This window comes from Leucopleurus acutus, assembly GCF_964270905.1.
Source record: "Leucopleurus acutus genome assembly, chromosome: 2".
Taxonomy (NCBI): Eukaryota; Metazoa; Chordata; class Mammalia; order Artiodactyla; family Delphinidae; genus Leucopleurus; species Leucopleurus acutus.
This window is the reverse complement of record NC_139143.1, coordinates 13,063,825-13,082,941: the sequence shown is the minus strand read 5'-3', so window position 1 is coordinate 13,082,941 and position 19,117 is coordinate 13,063,825.

The following is a 19,117-nucleotide window of genomic DNA, read 5'->3' as shown; positions in this document are numbered from 1 at the left end:
CTCTAGGTATTTCTTGATTTCCTCTTTGAATTTTTCAATGATCTCTGGTTATTTAGTAACGTTTTGTTTAGCCTCCATGTGTTTGTGTTTTTTACATTTTTTCCGTGTAGTTCATTTCTAATCTCATAGCCTTGTGGTCAGAAAAGATGCTTGATATGAATTCAAGTTTCTTAAATTTACTGAGGCTTGATTTGTGACCCAAGATGTGATCTATCCTGGAGAATGTTCCATGCCCACTTGAGAAGAAAGTGTAATCTGCTGTTTTTGGATGGAATGTCCTATAAATATCAATTAAATCTATCTGGTCTATTGTGTCCTTTAAAGCTTCTCTTTCCTTATTTATTTTCATTTTGGATGATCTGTCCATTGGTGTTAGTGAGGTGTTAATGTCCCCCAGTATTATTGTGTTACTGTCGTTTTCCTCTTTTAGAGCTGTTAGCAGTTGCCTTATGTATTGAGGTGCTCCTATGTTGGGTGCATATATATTTATAATTGTTATATCTTCTTCTTGGATTGATCCCTTGATCATTATGTAGTATCCCTCCTTGTCTCTTCTAACATTCTTTACTTTAAAGTCTGTTTTATCTGATATAAGTATTGCTACTTCAGCTTTCTTTTGATTTCCATTTGCATGGAATATCTTTTTCCATCCTCTCACTTTCAGTCTTTATGTGTCCCTAGGTCTGATGTGGGTCTCTTGTAGACAGCATATGTATGGGTCTTGTTTTTGTATCCATTCAGCGAGCCTATGTCTTTTGGTTGGGGTATTTATCCATTCACATTTAAGGTAATTTTCGATATGTATGTTCCTATGACCATTTTATTGATTGTTTTGGGTTTGTTTTTTAGGTCCTTTACTTCTCTTGTGTTTCCTACTTAGAGAAGTTCATTTAGCATTTGTTGTAGAGCTGGTTTGGTGGTGCTAAATTCTCTTTGCTTTTGCTTGTCTGTAAAGCTTTTGGTTTCTCCGTGGAATCTGAATGAGATCCTTGCTTGGTAGAGTAATCTTGGTTGTAGGTGCTTCTCTTTCATCACTTTAAGCATATCATGCCACTCCCTTCTGGCTTGTGGAGTTTGTGCTGAGAAATCAGCTGTTAACCTTATGGGAGTTCCCTTGTATGTTATTTGTCATTTTTCTCTTGCTGCTTTCAATAGTTTTTCTTGTCTTTAGTTTTAATCCAGGCTTTGGAGCCTCTGCTGCTGCTTATTGGGCAATTTTCCAAGCATGGGAACTGTAGTTTGCCACGATAATTTCAGTGATCAGAAGGCACTAAAGTTGGGGCAGAAAGTAAGGGGAACTCTGTGGGGAAACTAATCAAATGAACACATAAAATACCAAAGCACTTGGAATAGTGACCACCACATAAAAGAAAGTGAAATAATTGTTGAGGCAAATATGTTTCTTCTTGACAAAAGTGACAGTAAAATGTACTTGTAGTTGTTGGGTGTTTTCCTCTTAACCATTTTAATGTTGGCAAAATAAGCTCAGTAATGCTCATTGGTGAGTAAATACTTTGTAGAAAAAGGTATTTATATATCTCTGTGAAATGTAATTCTACTTAATGAGGTGGTCAGGTCAAGAACATATTTTAGAGCTGTAATGGTTTTGAACTAGAATTTCATCCAACTTTTATGATAGTTTTTTTTTAATCTTTTTTTTAAATGAATTTATTTATTTATTTTTGGCTGCGTTGGGTCTTCCTTGCTGTCCATGAGCTTTTTCTAGTTGTGGTGCATGGGCTTCTCATTGCAGTGTCTTCTCTTGTTGTGGAGCACGGGCTCTAGGCATGTGGGCTTCAGTAGTTGTGGTTCACGGGCTCTAGAGCGCAGGCTCCATAGTTGTGGTGCATGGGCTTAGTTGCTCTGTGGCACGTGGGATTCTCCCAGACTGGGGCTTGAACCCGTGTCCCCTGTGTTAGCAGGCAGATTCTTAACCACTGTGCCACCAAGGAAGTCCTATGATAGGTCTTATACTTCAGTAATTTATGAGCTTCCAAAAAATTCTAGGTACCTTTATTTGGGATCTTACATATGGAATTGAAATAAATCATCGGCTTTGGAGGCACACATAAGATTTCTTTCAGTTGATTCTGAGTTGTGAGGGTAACTTCACTGGAGCAGTGCCTCAATTTTTGCCAAGAAATCTTTAAAGAAGTAAATGTTTTGTGGCAGCCAAGATTTAAAAGCCATCAAAAAAATCTAGTGCCTTTGGAAGATACTGTTAAATGGTAAGCTAATTGACAAGGATTTGTATAGCAGCTTTAGCTGAGCCAGTGTGGCTTTGGCACATCAGAAGAGAGTAAGGCATGATAGAAATGACAATCTTTGGACACAATTAAAACTATTGAAATGTTGCTGCCCAAATTCTTGAAATTGCTACTGGATCCTTCTTATCTGTTTGCCTTTGTTCTCACTATTTTCTCCACCTGCAGCTTCTCCCAAATCTTCCAGTGGCTTATTCTCTTAGCTAATTCATATCTCTGCTCAAATTATCATCTCAGAAAACACTTTTGTGAACTCTAATGAAATTTGCATAACTTACTCTGCTGTACTTTTCATCATAGTTATTGCTATTGGAATTTTGTTAGATATTTGTTCTCTTGGGTATCGCCTGTTGCATCTAATAGCTTCAAGAAGGCAAGGAAATGATCTTTAAGTGTCATCTTTACACTCTACTGTAAAGTTCCACATTGTATAGTTAACCAGCGATGGACTTTCTCAATTGAGATGTTAAGGAAATTCTTAGAACTTAACAGCTTTTATGTTTGCATTAATTTTGGTCTAGTTACTAAAGGGCTCTCAAGTCAGATGTGAATGATTAAGACAAAAGCAATACAACTTGACTTGTCCTTGGTCGCTACTAGTCAAAATTTTGGAGATTCCATATGGGTGTAACAAATAAAAAGTTTTCATTTTAATAGACACTAATAAGATATGGAATAGTACGAAGGAAATTTTGCTAAATTGTGAGTTCTTCTGTCTCACAGCATGACTGTTTCTTATTCTGATATAAAACCTTGAAGTTTTACAACATATATTAATCCATACCACCCGATTGACATTTGTTATCTTTAACTGTGTGAGGGAGACTATTACACTGTTGACACTGGAGGCCACTAATGAAACATAGAACTGTTGGTGCTCATCTCTTCTACAGTCTCCTACAGATCTGGGTGTGACCTGAGATTTTCTTGAATTTATCAAATTTAGGCAAAATAACACTATGTTCCTTTGAGTTCTCAGCCTTTATAACCCTGACAGCTTCTGCTTTGGGCTCTTGGGCACCCTGAGCAAGCATGGGGGAAGTTTATCTGTCTAGCTGCAGAGGCCATGTAGAGAGACATGGTGGTGAAGCCACATGAAAGGGAGGGAGGGAGTGATGCTGAACTACATGAAGAGAGAAAGAGATGACTCATTGTATTAGTTTCCTAGAGCTGCAGCAACAGGGTGCCATAAACTGTGTGGCTTAAAACAACAGAAACCTACTCTCTCACAGTTCTGGAGGCTGGACATGTGAAATCAAGTGTCAGTGGGGTTGCTCCCTTCTGGAGGCTTGGAGGGAGAATCCTAGTTTATGGTGGTTACCGGCCATCCTTGGCTGTTACACAGCTCATTTCAACCTCTGTCTCCATCTTCACGTGGTACTCTTCCCTGTGTGTCTCCTCTGTGTCTCTGTGTATGAACCTCTTTCCTTTCTCTTATAAAGACACCAGTTTTTGGATTTAGGAACGACCCTAATCTGGCCTGATCTTATCAACTAAGTGTATCTGTAATGACCCTATTTCCAAACAGGTCGCCTTCTGAGGTTGTGGGCAGACGTGAACTTGGCAGGGGGCACTATTCAAAGCAATACACTAGTCATTTCAGCAAGCCAGCTGATTCTAGTCTCTACCCTCCAGCCTGACGTAGCCACACCACAATGGCAGCCCAGCTGATCTCAGCCCATGCTAAGGAATCACGTAAGAAAATTAAAATCATTGTTGTATTACACCTCTATGTTTTGGAGTTGTTATACAGCAAAATGTAATAGAAAGACTAGTTAAAATTCTTCCCCTCAAATCCTTATGGATTCATGCTGGAAGTATATAAATAGATGAATATATAAATAAATGAATGATTAAATGAAAGTAAGATTAGACACTGTCTTGGCATCTATTTTTCACATGTTGACTGTCCAGCTGAGAGATTCTAAACAAAAGCACCGCAGAGGAGCACTCTTCAAAACAGGGGCAAGCTACACACCCAGAGTCACTTATTCATCGATAAATATAGCCAAGTTGTAAAATCATCCGTTGATGCTAGTTAGTTTTACAATCAAGGACTACAACTAATTGAAAATTGTTCTTTGAAAAAAAAGACAATTACAGTATAAATCAATTTGAAGTTTTACTTATAAATCAACTGTACCAGCATTAGCTTGTATTTATTTAATGTTGCACTTTATAAAATGTTTGTTGTGTAGCCTATTTACTTTCAGTCACAACAGTTGGATCGAGTTTCAATATTCCCTTCTAGATGTGGATGTAAATTAGAAATAACTCCTCCCTTGCCCCCTTGCCCCCCGCCCCAATCAAGCATTTACGAACACGATAATTTTACAGAAGTAATCCTTTGGTCTATTGTTTTTTTTGGTATGGAAGATGCAGTTTTTGGTTATAGCTGTTCCGAGTTTGTTTATTTACTTTTTTAGTCGGCTTTATATTTTTAAGAACTTGAATCTTCTAAAATTTATAATTAAAAAAGAGTAACCTATACTTACTATTGCACAATTTCAAGGTTAGCTTTTGATATATTTGTCCCTTCCTTCCTTCCTTTTTCTCCCTCCCTCCCTCCCTCCTTCTTTTCCTTCCTTCCTCATTTTCTTTTGAACATATCTCATTTTTTTAAGCCAGAGTTGTTCTTTTTCTAATATAAAAATCCATGAAATTTTTTCCCTGGATTTATAATTAATTTTCCCTGTAAAAAATATCTGGCACTAAATTTTTATTAATGTTATTAAAAGTTACAATCTTATTTTCAAAAATGTATGGAGATATAAAAGTATGATAAAGATTTTAAATTTCTCAAAAACATACATGCCTAATTCAATAATTTGACTGGAATTCAAGTAGATCTAACAAAGAGAACTCCCGTCCTTATCCTTCATGTCAAACAACACATTTCCAAGACTATTGACAAAGAAAATTTTATTTGTACTCTTTCTAAATCATGTGGTTAAATTTTCTTCATTTAAATATATATAGACCATAAGTATTAGTTACTATTTTTTTAATGGATGTTAGGTTTACATATGAAAAGTTATAGAAAAGGGCCAAGTTTCTCTCTCCAGGAAAATACTCATGGATATGTTTTGGCCTCCCAGGAAAAGAACAATTATGTGAAAACAAAAAATGATTTCATTCTTTACTTTGGTTCTCTAAATACAGGAAGAAATAAGTCCCCTTCACTGGCTACATGGCACTGTTCTTTCTCATCTTCAGCATGAAAAATCAAATGGATTTTATTTTAAATAAATTAACGATTATATGTAGATACAGATTTGAAATTTCACTAATGTGTTTTAACTTTCTTTACTCAGGCGGAAGTGGCATTTCTTTTATTATTCTTTGGAATCTCATAAAATCACCAAACACAACTATTAAATGTAATAGCTGCACACATTAGAAATTCAAGGTTGAAGTAACTAGAATGAAACAGCAGATTTTAAACGAACAAGACTGTCACTTAGTGTCAATGTTACAATTCCATTTATCAGCTCCATTAACTTAATGGTCAAAAAAAAAAACAGTTCTCCATACTTTCTTCTCCCTGGTGCATATTCACTCTCATACACATCTAAACTAATGCTAATAGAGAGTAAAGTGATTCTATCAGCAATCTTTTATGTAGTTTTTATTGTTTTCCATAAAATTCTGTCACTGGGATAAAACTAATGATTTTATACGTCTGGCCCAGCCATTACAAACGCCAATTTTTACTTTTCTAATTTTCATTCAACCCTTTCTTTCCATTCCTTTAACATAGAGTGCTTTTGTCATGTGAAAGTTGAAATATCAAGAAGTCAGAAACCTCATCAAAGAAAAACAGGTGCTTTACTACTTTTGATTATACATCTTCCTGTGAACAATTTGAGATGCCTATTTACCGCTTCCCTCTCCAGCCCTCATTTATATTGCACACAGCCACACAATAGACTCTCTGGTATTTAATGCTGGAAAGCCCAATTGGTGATGTGTGTAGTAAAATTTTACTGCTTCTCTTAGTAAAAGCAGGGAGCAATTCCTATACCTACTTTGCAGTTGAAAAGTTCAACCTTTATCTGTTTAGCGAGCTTTAATTCGAGAATAGGCCTCTTTCCACCAAGAGGAGAAATGCTGAGACATCAAGCCCTTTACAGCAATCCCCTGTGCAAGCTGATTTGCCTACTGATGCTCAAGCATTTTTTTCCCTACTCTCAACAATTTTACATTGTTTTATTTATAAAGAACCCTTATGCGATGCATGTGTCAATCATCTACCATTTTCTGGCTTTATCAATTTTTTGTATTAGTTTACAAATATTAAGTATGCCATTTTATTACCAAGTTATACACTTTTTAAATTATATGAAATCTCTTGAGAGCCTTGTGTTCTATCCAGAACATTTAAATTAAATGTATAAATTAATTTTGACATGTAGTTTATTGCCACAAATCAATGTCACATATATAGGTACTTGATTATAAAGGTAATTATCTCACCTAATTTCTCTAATGCTCAGCTTTTTAAATATACAAACATCTAAAATATTTAACTAAAGCTATACCCTCTGGATTTTTTGCCTTATTAGGCATTTATATAAAATGTGCTAAGAATATAAAATGATAGTTTAAAAAACCATTCATATCTTCCTTGGCTTTATTCTTCTAACTTTTTTTTTTTTTTTTTTGACAGAACTTAGTTTTTCTTGACTCAAGTGTTTGCAAGAAATAGCATAAGAATAGTGGCCAGAAAACCATTTTTTAATTTTTTTTTGGCCGCCAGGGATTGAAGCTTGGCCCTGGGCAGTGAAAACGCCAAGTCCTAACCACTGGGCTGCCACGGAATTCCCCAGAAAACCACTTTTATGTCTCCCATCCACTGCTTACAAGTTGTTTAACTTTGACTCAGTCACATAAAACTTTTTTTGGTTACAATTATTTTAACCATTCCTAGGGGATAATAATAACTGCTTACTTCACAGGGTTGTGTGAAAATAATGAGATAAAACATAATTGCTTTTCTGAAAACCATACAATATCATAACTAAAATGTAAAATCCCAGTACTAAAATTTATACACAAATTAATTCGAATATATTTTCCTTAGACATCAATGATTCATATTATGTAAAAATAAAATAAAATCAAAACATATATTTGGACGAACGACCATGAAATGGAACTGTTGGACACAAGTAAGAACATTTCTATGTCTTCTTGAGGACTAAAGTCTTTTTTTTTTTCAAAAATCAAATATTTACTTATAAATATTGTAGATATTACTGGTCTAGTAGATAAGTTTTGCAAATGTTCTTAAGTGAGGAACTGAGATGGTAGGTTTTTAAATGAAATGCTATAGAAAAAGGAAGTTCTTTTTCCATATGATAAAATTTCTGAGTTTTTATAGGATGTAAGGTAAGCTTTAAAAAATACTGGGTCAGACCTGGCCATTTTCGACACATGCAGACCCTGCACTCAATTTGAAGTGCATTGCACCTCCTGAGGTTCTGCCATTTATATTTTTACTTATCCACTGCATAGCAAGCAGCTATGTGAGATTTCTACTTCATTTCTACATTTCACTGAAATGCACTTTAACAAATTCAGATAGAAAGTGTGAAGTGTGTCTGGTTTCCATCTTTAGCATCTTCTACCAGGTGCTTTTGAAACTTGCCAAGCGAAATTTTAATCACCTGGCAAAGTATTTGAAATGCAGCACTCACCTGACAAACAATTATTTAAGATTTATGCTTGCATATTGATCGTGCTCTCTTGTATGCATATCCTTTACTATTTAAATATATTTTCCTATTTTTGATAAAATTTTCTGCTTTAATAATTCTGGGATCAGTAATAATCCTTAGGATTGTATTTATCTTCTCTTTGTGATTAAAAAAATTCATTTATATGCAAGTTTATTGTTCAATGTAGAATTTATAGTAGCAATATTAGAAAAAAACCCTGAATATCCCACAAACAAGTATATTTAACTAGATACTGTAAAGCGAACACAAAATAAGGATAAATATGAATATATAATAAAGAAAATAGTTTTGAAAAATATTTAAATAAGATAAATATATTAAAATAAGTAAAATAAACTTGGTAATAAATGAGATATGTGTCCCAGAATTAATTTTGCATATATATCTATAAATATAAATATAGGTATAAATGTAATTACTAGAAGGAGATATATTTACATGTTCATATATTAATGGTATATATTTTCCTGGCTGCTATGACTAGGAGAAATAAAAAGAATTTCCTTTGATTTTGTATGCAATTACCAATATTGCTGTCATAAATATGTATAAGTTTTAAGATTTTAATATAAAATATACTCTTAGTCGTTTTGGGAAATCAAGTGATATATATGTTCCATAACACAGTCTCACATGAACAAAGGTATTAGAATTCTGTCAGAAACTTCCTTAATGTACCATGAAATGACAAGTGTCTACTGTAGATTTGTGACTATTTTTATTCCAAGGTCATTTAGTTAAAATACAAGCAATGCCTTGGGGGTACTGTTCTCAGTATGTGCTGTATGTAATGTAATTTCAGGTAATTAAATAAAATAAATAAATTTATAAAAAAGAAGAATGAGTGTTCTAAAATCCTTTGAGGTTTTCTTGTGCATCAAAACAGGATTCATGTTAATGTAGTGTATGATTAGCAGTGACCAAATTCTCATTTCTACCCTTGAATTCTGGAAATTGATGCTATGGTCTGATAGGATGTTAGCATGAGGTTTGATGTGACACAGGCTTGGTTCAAACCACAAGCTCACTACTAAAACCAGTTGACCTAAAAGTAACTTACTTTCATAGAGATTATACCTTTCTTTGTTAACACTGGAATAATGATACATAGTTATTAAAAACTGAATAAGCTAAGGTCCCTCTGATTTGTAAACCTGGCCTATTACTGAATCAAAGGAAGGTAGAGAAGCCAGAGATCAATGTTTTACTGACTGTGCCATCTTTACAAGTGTCATGCAAGTAGCCTGGGCTCTGTCTCAAACCATCATCAGAAAATAAAAACAATTTAAATTGATTTGTAGATATTTCTTTTACCCTGTCATCATCTGAAGAACCATGTCTTAAGTGAGCTCCTCTCTGTTTGTGATAGTAATTTGTGCTTTGTGAGTCTTATCATCCCCTTGACTAGATGTTTAAAAATAGTGATTGACTTTCTGGTTTTGTTTCTCATTTACCCCAGTTTCCAGAGTACATACACTATTTCTATGTTACTTAGTTTTTGTTTTTCTTTTTTTCTAACCGTCATAGGAAGAAGCCCTTTCTGTTTATTTGAATTCTGGCTTCAGGTCTGTCAACAAAGAAAATTAAAAGGCTCTCTCCTTGACTGTAGAGACCTATAATAAAATAAGTACTATTCAACTTCATAATGTACAAAAGCCATTTTGCAAAGTCTTCTTGAAGATGTTGAAAGAGACTGGTAAAAAGTCTTTTTAAGTATAGTCTTTTAGCTTAAGTCAGTAAAATTCTGTCTGAATTTAGGCTTTCTTTACCTTACTTCAATACTCTGTAGGCCTTTAAGTCATTCAGCATGTTCAAAATATTTAACAGAATATAAGTAATTTAATGAATGATTGTCAATGAAGGATGAGAACTTACAGATAGTAAGCAGACAGAATAAATATGGCCATCACTGAAATACATCAAATACATCAAATACATCAAACATTATTCATGGGATAATTGATGTCTTTATATTTAGCAAAATGTTTTTTCTCCTTAAGGCCTCAAGGTAGTATATGTTTGAATGCATTTGAATCTCATAGCTAAATGTAAAGTTTACAATGAATAGGTCATTTTATCAAGTTCAAGTGTGATTTCCCTCAATGTGTGAAAAAAATGGAATGTAAATTTTACAAAGTAAGCAATGCCAGTTAATTTACCAAATAATAAGTATTTTTTCAGTATTTAAATACTGATGAATCAAAAAGAAACGTCTTTTGCCTTTTAAAATCAATTTACAATGTTACCAACTGCCTGTAAACTTATGTTAATGTAACTTAAAACCAAAATGCATGAAAAATAGGGCCTTAAGAGCAAGAAAAATATTTTAAGTAAAATATTTTTTTTTTAACATCTTTATTGGAGTATAATTGCTTTACAATGGTATGTTAGTTTCAGCTTCACAACAAAATGAATCAGTTATATATATACATATATTCCCATATCTCTTCCCGCTTGCGTCTCCCTCCCTCCCACCCTCCCTATCCCACCCCTCCAGGCGGTCACAAAGCACCGAGCTGATCTCCCTGTGCTATGCGGCTGCTTCCCACTAGCTATCTACCTTACGTTTGGTAGTGTATATATGTCCATGTCTCTTTATCGCTTTGTCACCGTTTACCCTTACCCCTCCCCATAGCCTCAAGTCCATTCTCTAGTAAGTCTGTGTCTTTATTCCTGTTTCACCCCTAGGTTTTTCATGACATTTTTTTTTTAAATTCCATATATATGTGTTAGCATACGGTATTTGTCTCTCTCTTTCTGACTTACTTCACTCTGTATGACAGACTCTAGGTCTATCCACCTCATTACAAATAGCTCAATTTCGTCTCTTTTTATGGCTGAGTAATATTCCATTGTATATATGTGCCACATCTTCTTTATCCATTCATCCGATGATGGACACTTAGGTTGTTTCCATCTCTGGGCTATTGTAAATAGAGCTGCAATGAACATTTTGGTACATGACTCTTTTTGAATTATGGTTTTCTCAGGGTATATGCCCAGTAGTGGGATTGCTGGGTCATATGGTAGTTCTATTTGTAGCTTTTTAAGGAACCTCCATACTGTTCTCCACAGTGGCTGTATCAATTTACATTCCCACCAACAGTGTAAGAGGGTTCCCTTTTCTCCACACCCTCTCCAGCATTTATTGTTTCTAGATTTTTTGATGATGGCCATTCTGACTGGTGTGAGATGATATCTCATTGTAGTTTTGATTTGCATTTCTCTCATGATTAGTGATGTTGAGCATTCTTTCATGTGTTTGTTGGCACGCTGTATGTCTTCTTTGGAGAAATGTCTATTTAGGTCTTCTGCCCATTTTTGGATTGGGTTGTTTGTTTTTTTGTTATTAAGCTGCATGAGCTGCTTATAAATTTTGGAGATCAATCCTTTGTCAGTTGCTTCATTTGCAAATATTTTCTCCCATTCTGAGGGTTGTCTTTTGGTCTTCTTTATGGTTTCCTTTGCTGCGCAAAAGCTTTTAAGTTTCATTAGGTCCCATTTGTTTACTCTTGTTTTTATTTCCATTTCTCTAGGAGGTGGGTCAAAAAGGACCTTGCTGTGATTTATGTCATAGAGTGTTCTGCCTATGTTTTCCTCTAAGAGTTTGATAGTTTCTGGCCTTACATTTAGGTCTTTAATCCATTTTGAGCTTATTTTTGTGTACGGTGTTAGGGAGTGATCTAATTTCATACTTTTACATGTAGCTGTCCAGTTTTCCCAGCACCACTTATTGAATAGGCTGTCCTTTCTCCACTGTACATTTCTGCCTCCTTTGTCAAAGATAAGGTGACCATATGTGCGTGGGTTTATCTCTGGGCTTTCTATCCTGTTCCATTGATCTATCTTTCTGTTTTTGTGCCAGTACCATACCGTCTTGATAACTGTAGCTTTGTAGTATAGTCTGAAGTCTGGGAGCCTGATTCCTCCAGTTCCTTCTTTCGTTCTCAAGATTGCTTTGGCTATTCGGGGTCTTTTGTGTTTCCATACAAATTGCAAAATTTTTTGTTCTAGTTCTGTGAAAAATGCCAGTGGTAGTTTGATAGGGATTGCATTGAATCTATAGATTGCTTTCGGTAGTAGAGTCATTTTCACAATGTTGATTCTTCCAATCCAAGAACATGGTATATCTCTCCATCTATTTGTATCATCTTTAATTTCTTTCATCAGTGTCTTATAATTTTCTGCATACAGATCTTTTGTCTCCTTAGGTAGGTTTATTCCTAGATATTTTATTCTTTTTGTTGCAATGGTAAATGGGAGTGTTTTCTTGATTTCACTTTCAGATTTTTCATCATTAGTATATAGGAATGCCAGAGATTTCTGTGCATTAATTTTGTATCCTGCCACTTTACCAAATTCATTGATTAGCTCTAGTAGTTTTCTGGTAGCATCTTTAGGGTTCTCTATGTATAGGATCATGTCATCTGCAAACAGTGACAGCTTTACTTCTTCTTTTCCGATTTGGATTCCTTTTATTTCCTTTTCTTCTCTGATTGCTGTGGCTAAAACTTCCAAAACTATGTTGAATAAGAGTGGTGAGAGTGGGCAACCTTGTCTTGTTCCTGATCTTAGTGGAAATGCTTTCAGTTTTTCACCATTGAGGAGGATGTTTGCTGTGGGCTTGTCATATATGGCCTTTATTATGTTGAGGAAAGTTCCCTCTATGCCTACTTTCTGCAGGGTTTTTATCATAAATGGGTGTTGAATTTTGTCAAAAGCTTTCTCTGCATCTATTGAGATGATCATATGGTTTTTCTCCTTCAGTTTGTTAATATGGTTTATCACATTGATAGATTTGCGTATATTGAAGAATCCTTGCATTCCTGGAATAAACCCCACTTGATCATGGTGTATGATCTTTTTAATGTGCTGTTGGATTCTGTTTGCTAGTATTTTGTTGAGGATTTTTGCATCTATGTTCATCAGTGATATTGGCCTGTAGTTTTCTTTCTTTGTGACATCCTTGTCTGGTTTTGGTATCAAGGTGATGGTGGCCTCGTAGAAGGAGTTTGGGAGTGTTCCTCCCTCCGCTATATTTTGGAAGAGTTTGAGAAGGATAGGTGTTAGCTCTTCTCTAAATGTTTGATAGAATTCGCCTGTGAAGCCATCTGGTCCTGGGCTTTTCTTTGTTGGAAGATTTTTAATCACAGTTTCAATTTCAGTGCTTGTGATTGGTCTGTTCATATTTTCTATTTCTTCCTGATTCAGTCTTGGCAGGTTGTGCCTCTCTAAGAATTTGTCCATTTCTTCCAGATTGTCCATTTTATTGGCATAGAGTTGCTTGTAGTAATCTCTCATGATCTCTTTTATTTCTGCAGTGTCAGTTGTTACCTCTCCTTTTTCATTTCTAATTCTATTGATTTGGGTGTTCTCCCTTTTTTTCTTGATGAGTCTGGCTAGTGGTTTATCTATTTTGTTTATCTTCTCAAAGAACCAGCTTTTAGTTTTATTGATCTTTGCTATTGTTTCCTTCATTTCTTTTTCATTTATTTCTGATCTGATTTTTATGATTTCTTTCCTTCTGCTAGCTTTGGGGTTTTTTTTGTTCTTCTTTCTCTAATTGCTTGAGGTGCAAGGTTAGGTTGTTTATTCGAGATGCTTCCTGCTTCTTAAGGTGGGCTTGTATTGCTATAAACTTCCCCCTTAGAACTGCTTTTGCTGCATCCCACAGGTTTTGGGTCGTTGTGTCTCCATTGTCATTTGTTTCTAGGTATTTTTTGATTTCCTCTTTGATTTCTTCAGTGATATCTTCATTATTAAGTAGTGTATTGTTTAGCCTCCATGTGTTTGTATTTTTTACAGATCTTTTCCTGTAATTGATATCTAGTCTCATGGCGTTGTGGTCAGAAAAGATACTTGATACAATTTCAATTTTCTTAAATTTACCAAGGCTTGATTTGTGACCCAAGATATGATCTATCCTGGAGAATGTTCCATGAGCACTTGAGAAAAATGTGTATTCTGTTGTTTTTGGATGGAATGTCCTATAAATATCAATTAACTCCATCTCGTTTAATGTATCATTTAAAGCTTGTGTTTCCTTATTTATTTTCATTTTGGATGATCTGTCCATTGGTGAAAGTGGGGTGTTAAAGTCCCCTACTATGAATGTGTTACTGTCGATTTCCCCTTTTATGGTTGTCAGTATTTGCCTTATGTATTGAGGTGCACCTATGTTGGGTGCATAAATATTTACAATTGTTATATCTTCCTCTTGGATTGATCCCTTGATCATTATGTAGTGTCCTTCTTTGTCTCTTCTAATAGTCTTTGTTTTAAAGTCTATTTTGTCTGATATGAGAATTGCTACTCCAGCTTTCTTTTGGTTTCCACTTGCATGAAATACCTTTTTCCATCCCCTTACTTTCAGTCTGTATGTGTCTCTAGGTCTGAAGTGGGTCTCTTGTAGACAGCAAATATATGGGTCTTGTTTTTGTATCCATTCAGCCAATCTGTGTCTTTTGGTGGGAGCATTTAGTCCATTTACATTTAAGGTAATTATCGATATGTGTGTTCCTATTCCCATTTTCTTCATTGTTTTGGGTTTGTTATTGTAGGTCCTTTCCTTCTTTTGTATTTCTTGCCTAGAGAAGTTCCTTTAGCAGTTGTTGTAGAGCTGGTTTGGTGGTGCTGAACTCTCTCAGCTTTTGCTTGTCTGTAAAGGTTTTAATTTCTCCATCAAATCTGAATGAGATCCTTGCTGGGTAGAGTAATCTTGGTTGCAGGTTTTTCTCCTTCAACACTTTCAATATGTCCTGCCACTCCCTTCTGGCTTGCAGAGTTTCTGCTGAAAGGTCAGCTGTTAACCTTATGGGGATTCCCTTGTGTGTTATTTGTTGTTTTTCCCTTGCTGCTTTTAATATGTTTTCTTTGTATTTAATTTTTGACAGTTTGATTAATATGTGTCTTGGCGTATTTCTCCTTGGATTTATCCTGTATGGGACTCTCTGTGCTTCCTGGACTTGATTAACTATTTCCTTTCCCATATTAGGGAAGTTTTCAACTATAATCTCTTCAAATATTTTCTCAGTCCCTTTCTTTTTCTCTTCTTCTTCTGGAACCCCTATAATTCGAATGTTGGTGCGTTTAATGTTGTCCCAGAGGTCTCTGAGACTGTCCTCAGTTCTTTTCATTCTTTTTTCTTTATTCTGCTCTGCAGTAGTTATTTCCACTATTTTATCTTCCAGGTCACTTATCCGTTCTTCTGCCTCAGTTATTCTGCTATTGATCCCATCTAGAGTACTTTTAATTTCATTTATTGTGTTGTTCATCGTTGCTTGTTTCATCTTTAGTTCTTCTAGGTCCTTGTTAACTGATTCTTGCAATTTGTCCATTCTATTGTCCATTCTATCTCCAAGATTTCGGATCAACCTTACTATCATTATTCTGAATTCTTTTTCAGGTAGACTGCCTATTTCCTCTTCATTTGTTAGGTCTGGTGGGTTTTTATCTTGCTCCTTCATCTGCTGTGTGTTTTTCTGTCTTCTCATTTTGCTTATCTTACTGTGTTTGGGGTCTCCTTTTTTTTTTTTGCAGGCTGAAGGTTCGTAGTTCCTGTTGTTTTTTGAGTCTGTCCCCAGTGGCTAAGGTTGGTTCAGTGGGTTGTGTAGGCTTCCTGGTGGAGGGTACTAGTGCCTGTGTTCTGGTGTATGAGGCTGGATCTTGTCTTTCTGGTGGGCAGGTCCACGTCTGGTGGTGTGTTTTGGGGTGTCTGTAGACTTATTATGATTTTGGGCAGCCTCTCTGCTAATGGGTGGGGTTGTGTTCCTGTCTTGCTAGTTGTTTGGCATAGGATGTCCAGCACTGTAGCTTGCTGGTCGTTGAGTGAAGCTGGGTGCTGGCGTTGAGATGGAGATCTCTCGGAGATTTTTGCTGTTTGATATTATGTGCAGCTGGGAGGCCTCTTGTGGACCAGTGTCCTGAAGTTGGCTCTCCCACCTCAGAGGCACAGCACTGAGTCCTGGCTGCAGCACCAAGAGCCTTTCATCCACAGGGCTCCTTAATTTGGGATGATTCGTTGTCTATTCAGGTATTCCACAGATGCAGGGTATATCAAGTTGATTGTGGAGCTTTAATCCGCTGCTTCTGAGGCTGCTGGAAGAGATTTCCCTTTCTCTTCTTTGTTCTCACAGCTCCCAGGGGCTCAGCTTTGGATTTGGCCCCGCCTGTGCGTGTAGGACGCCGGAGGGCGTCTGTTCTTTGCTCAGACAGGACGGGGTTAAAGGAGCCGCTGATTCGGAGGCTCTGGCTCACCCAGGCCGGGGGGTAGGGAGGGTCACGGAGTGCAGGGCGGGCCTGCAGCGGCAGAGGCCGGCGTGATGCTGCAGCCTGAGGCGCGCCGTGCGCTCTCCCGGGGGAGCCGTCCCCGGATCCCGGGACCCCGGCAGCGGCGGGCTGCACAGGCTCCCCGGAAGGGCGTGTGGCTAGTGACCTGCACTCGCACACAGGCCTTCTGGCGGCGGCAGCAGCGGCCTTAGCGTCCCATGTCCGTCTCTGGGCTCCGCACTCTTAGCCGCGGCTCGCGCCCGTCTCCGGAGCTCTCCCAAGCAGCGTTCCCAATCCCCCCTCCTCGTGCACCAGGAAACAAAGAGGGACGTAAAAGTCTCTTGCCTCTTCGGCAGGTCCAGACCCCTCCCCAGACTCTCTCCCGGCCAGCTGCGGCGCACCAACGCCCTGCAGGCTGTGTTCACGCCGCCAACCTCAGTCCTCTCCCGGCGCTCCGACAAAAGCCGGAGCCTCAGCTCCCAGTCCCGCCCGCCCCGGCGGGCGAGCAGACAAGCCTCTCGGCTGGTGAGTGCCGGTCGGCCCGATCCTCTGCGCTGGAATCTCGCCGCTTTGCCCTCCGCACCCCTGTTGCTGTGCTCTCCTCCGCGGCTCCCAAGCTCCCCCACTCCGCCTCCCGAAGTCTCCACCCGCGAAGGGGCTCCTAGTGTGTGGACACTTTTCCTCCTTCACAGCTCTCTCCCGCTGGTGCAGGACCCGTCCCTATTCTTTTGTCTCTGTTTAGTTTTTTTCTTTTGCCCTAACCAGGTACGTGGGGAGTTTCTTGCCTTTTGGGAGGTCTGAGGTCTTCTGCCAGCGTTCAGTAGGTGCTCCGTAGGAGTTGTTCCACGCGTAGATGTATTTCTGGTGTATCTGTGGAGAGGAAGGTGATCTCCGCGTCTTACTCTTCCGCCATCTTCCCGGAACTCAAAGTAAAATATTTTAATTGAATAAAGGAAATACTAACTATGGTCAAATAAGATCAAAATCATTATTACTATTTTACAGATGAGCAATGGTAACACAGTGTTTCAAAAAGCAGCAAAAATATGAACTGTTTAATTCATATGTTTTGTTTTCAGAAAGGCAAATATGTAGAGAGTCACAAAAGAGTAGATACTTTGAAATTATTTAAATTATCTAAATATTATATTTGTCATTCAGGTATACTGGCATTGTATAGGAAAAAACCTAAACTATTTGACTTTTATTAGGATTTTGACCCCAAAGCATTTTCATATCTTCAAATATTTTAGTCATAATGGGGAAAACAATTCAGACAATGGTGTATGGCTTTTGATGTTAAAATTATATTTCATTCCTGGATAGGAATAGTAAAGATAACACAAGGTTAGGATAATATAAGCGGAGTAATTACAAAGTAGAAACAAAATACTACCATATCATTTTCAGGTTTATATGAGTTCTTCTTCATAGGAGAGAAGACATACTTCATTTTATTGATAAAAATAATTTGATAAAAATAATAATTTGATATAAATCTACAATCTAACTGGGAAAGACCTTCCTACCTTCAAAAGAAAGTCTACCACAGTTATCTGTAGTGATTAATCTGGTTCTTAGTTTATAGGAAACAGACAATTTATGGAATAGAGAAAAACATTAAAACTATTTTTAATTAGAAATTACTATAAAACTTAAAATGGTGATGAGACAATCATAATTAACTGACAGACAGCTATGAGTTAAAGCAATCCAAACTACAGAGAATTCTTGGCACTTAAAACTATTACTGTAATCAGGGTGAAATATAGAATATACTAACCTGATAACCAACTACATGATTCGTTAAGAAGTGATTGGCAAGTGTAGGTACAATTTCAAAAGTATAATTTGGTTGATGATTTTGGAAGGAGTTTTGAAGGTGTTTGGATTTACAAATGGATTGACAGCATGTTATTTTTTTAAAAGTTCATGACAGAAAATATGGGAATCACATAGGCTTGTGATAAATTTCCTTGCTTGTAATGAAAACTCACAGGGGTATAAGAATATAGATTAAAAGCTAATGGAAACAAAGTCTCATAGTTCAGTAATTCTTGATCTAATATTGTTTACCTAAGTTTATTTTCTTTAATTCAAAAACTCTACTAATACTAATGTTGTTGGCACCCTTGTTAAAGAGTAGTTGACCACATATTCATGAGTTTATTTCTGGGCTTTCTGTTGTTCCATTGGTCTAGGTTTCTGTTTTTATACCAGTACCATAGTATTTTGACTACTGTAGCTTTGTAAGAGAGTGTTATAAATTTGTCAAATTAACACTAAGTGGAGCACAGGGTTTCAGAGAAGGTGAGCCATGGTTCAACAACAGACCACAGGAGGAACTGAAATAGAGAAGTACCTCACTCACCTCCAGGGGCTGCACTGGGAGGTCAAGGCAGAGTGCAGACCTGGGGCATGTGACTTGATTAGTGTCTATGAGTGGAGTGCTTCAGAGTTCCCCTGCTAAGGCCAGATTGGTCAATTCAAACCAAAGAGCAGGGTTTTGGTAAGCCCAATGGGGGTCTTATCTAAAGAGCCCATAAAGGGAAGGCTCTGAGAAGCAGGGGATATTGTTGATCAGAAGGACTGCTGGGATGTCATATCAGGAACTTACATTTGCTTGTGACTCTGCAGGCTGCTACCTAGGTAATGTGCTTGCAGAAGGGGGCTAGTGCCAGTTTAAGGTCACTGCAGGCTGCTTGGCCTAACAAAATGGATGCCAAGGCAGCTACCATGTTGTTGCTTAGCTAAAGTCTGGACATGTAGTTTGAAATCAGGAGGTGTGATGTCTCCAGCTTTGTTCTTCTTTCTCAAGATTGCTTGGTTTTGTGGTTATATAAA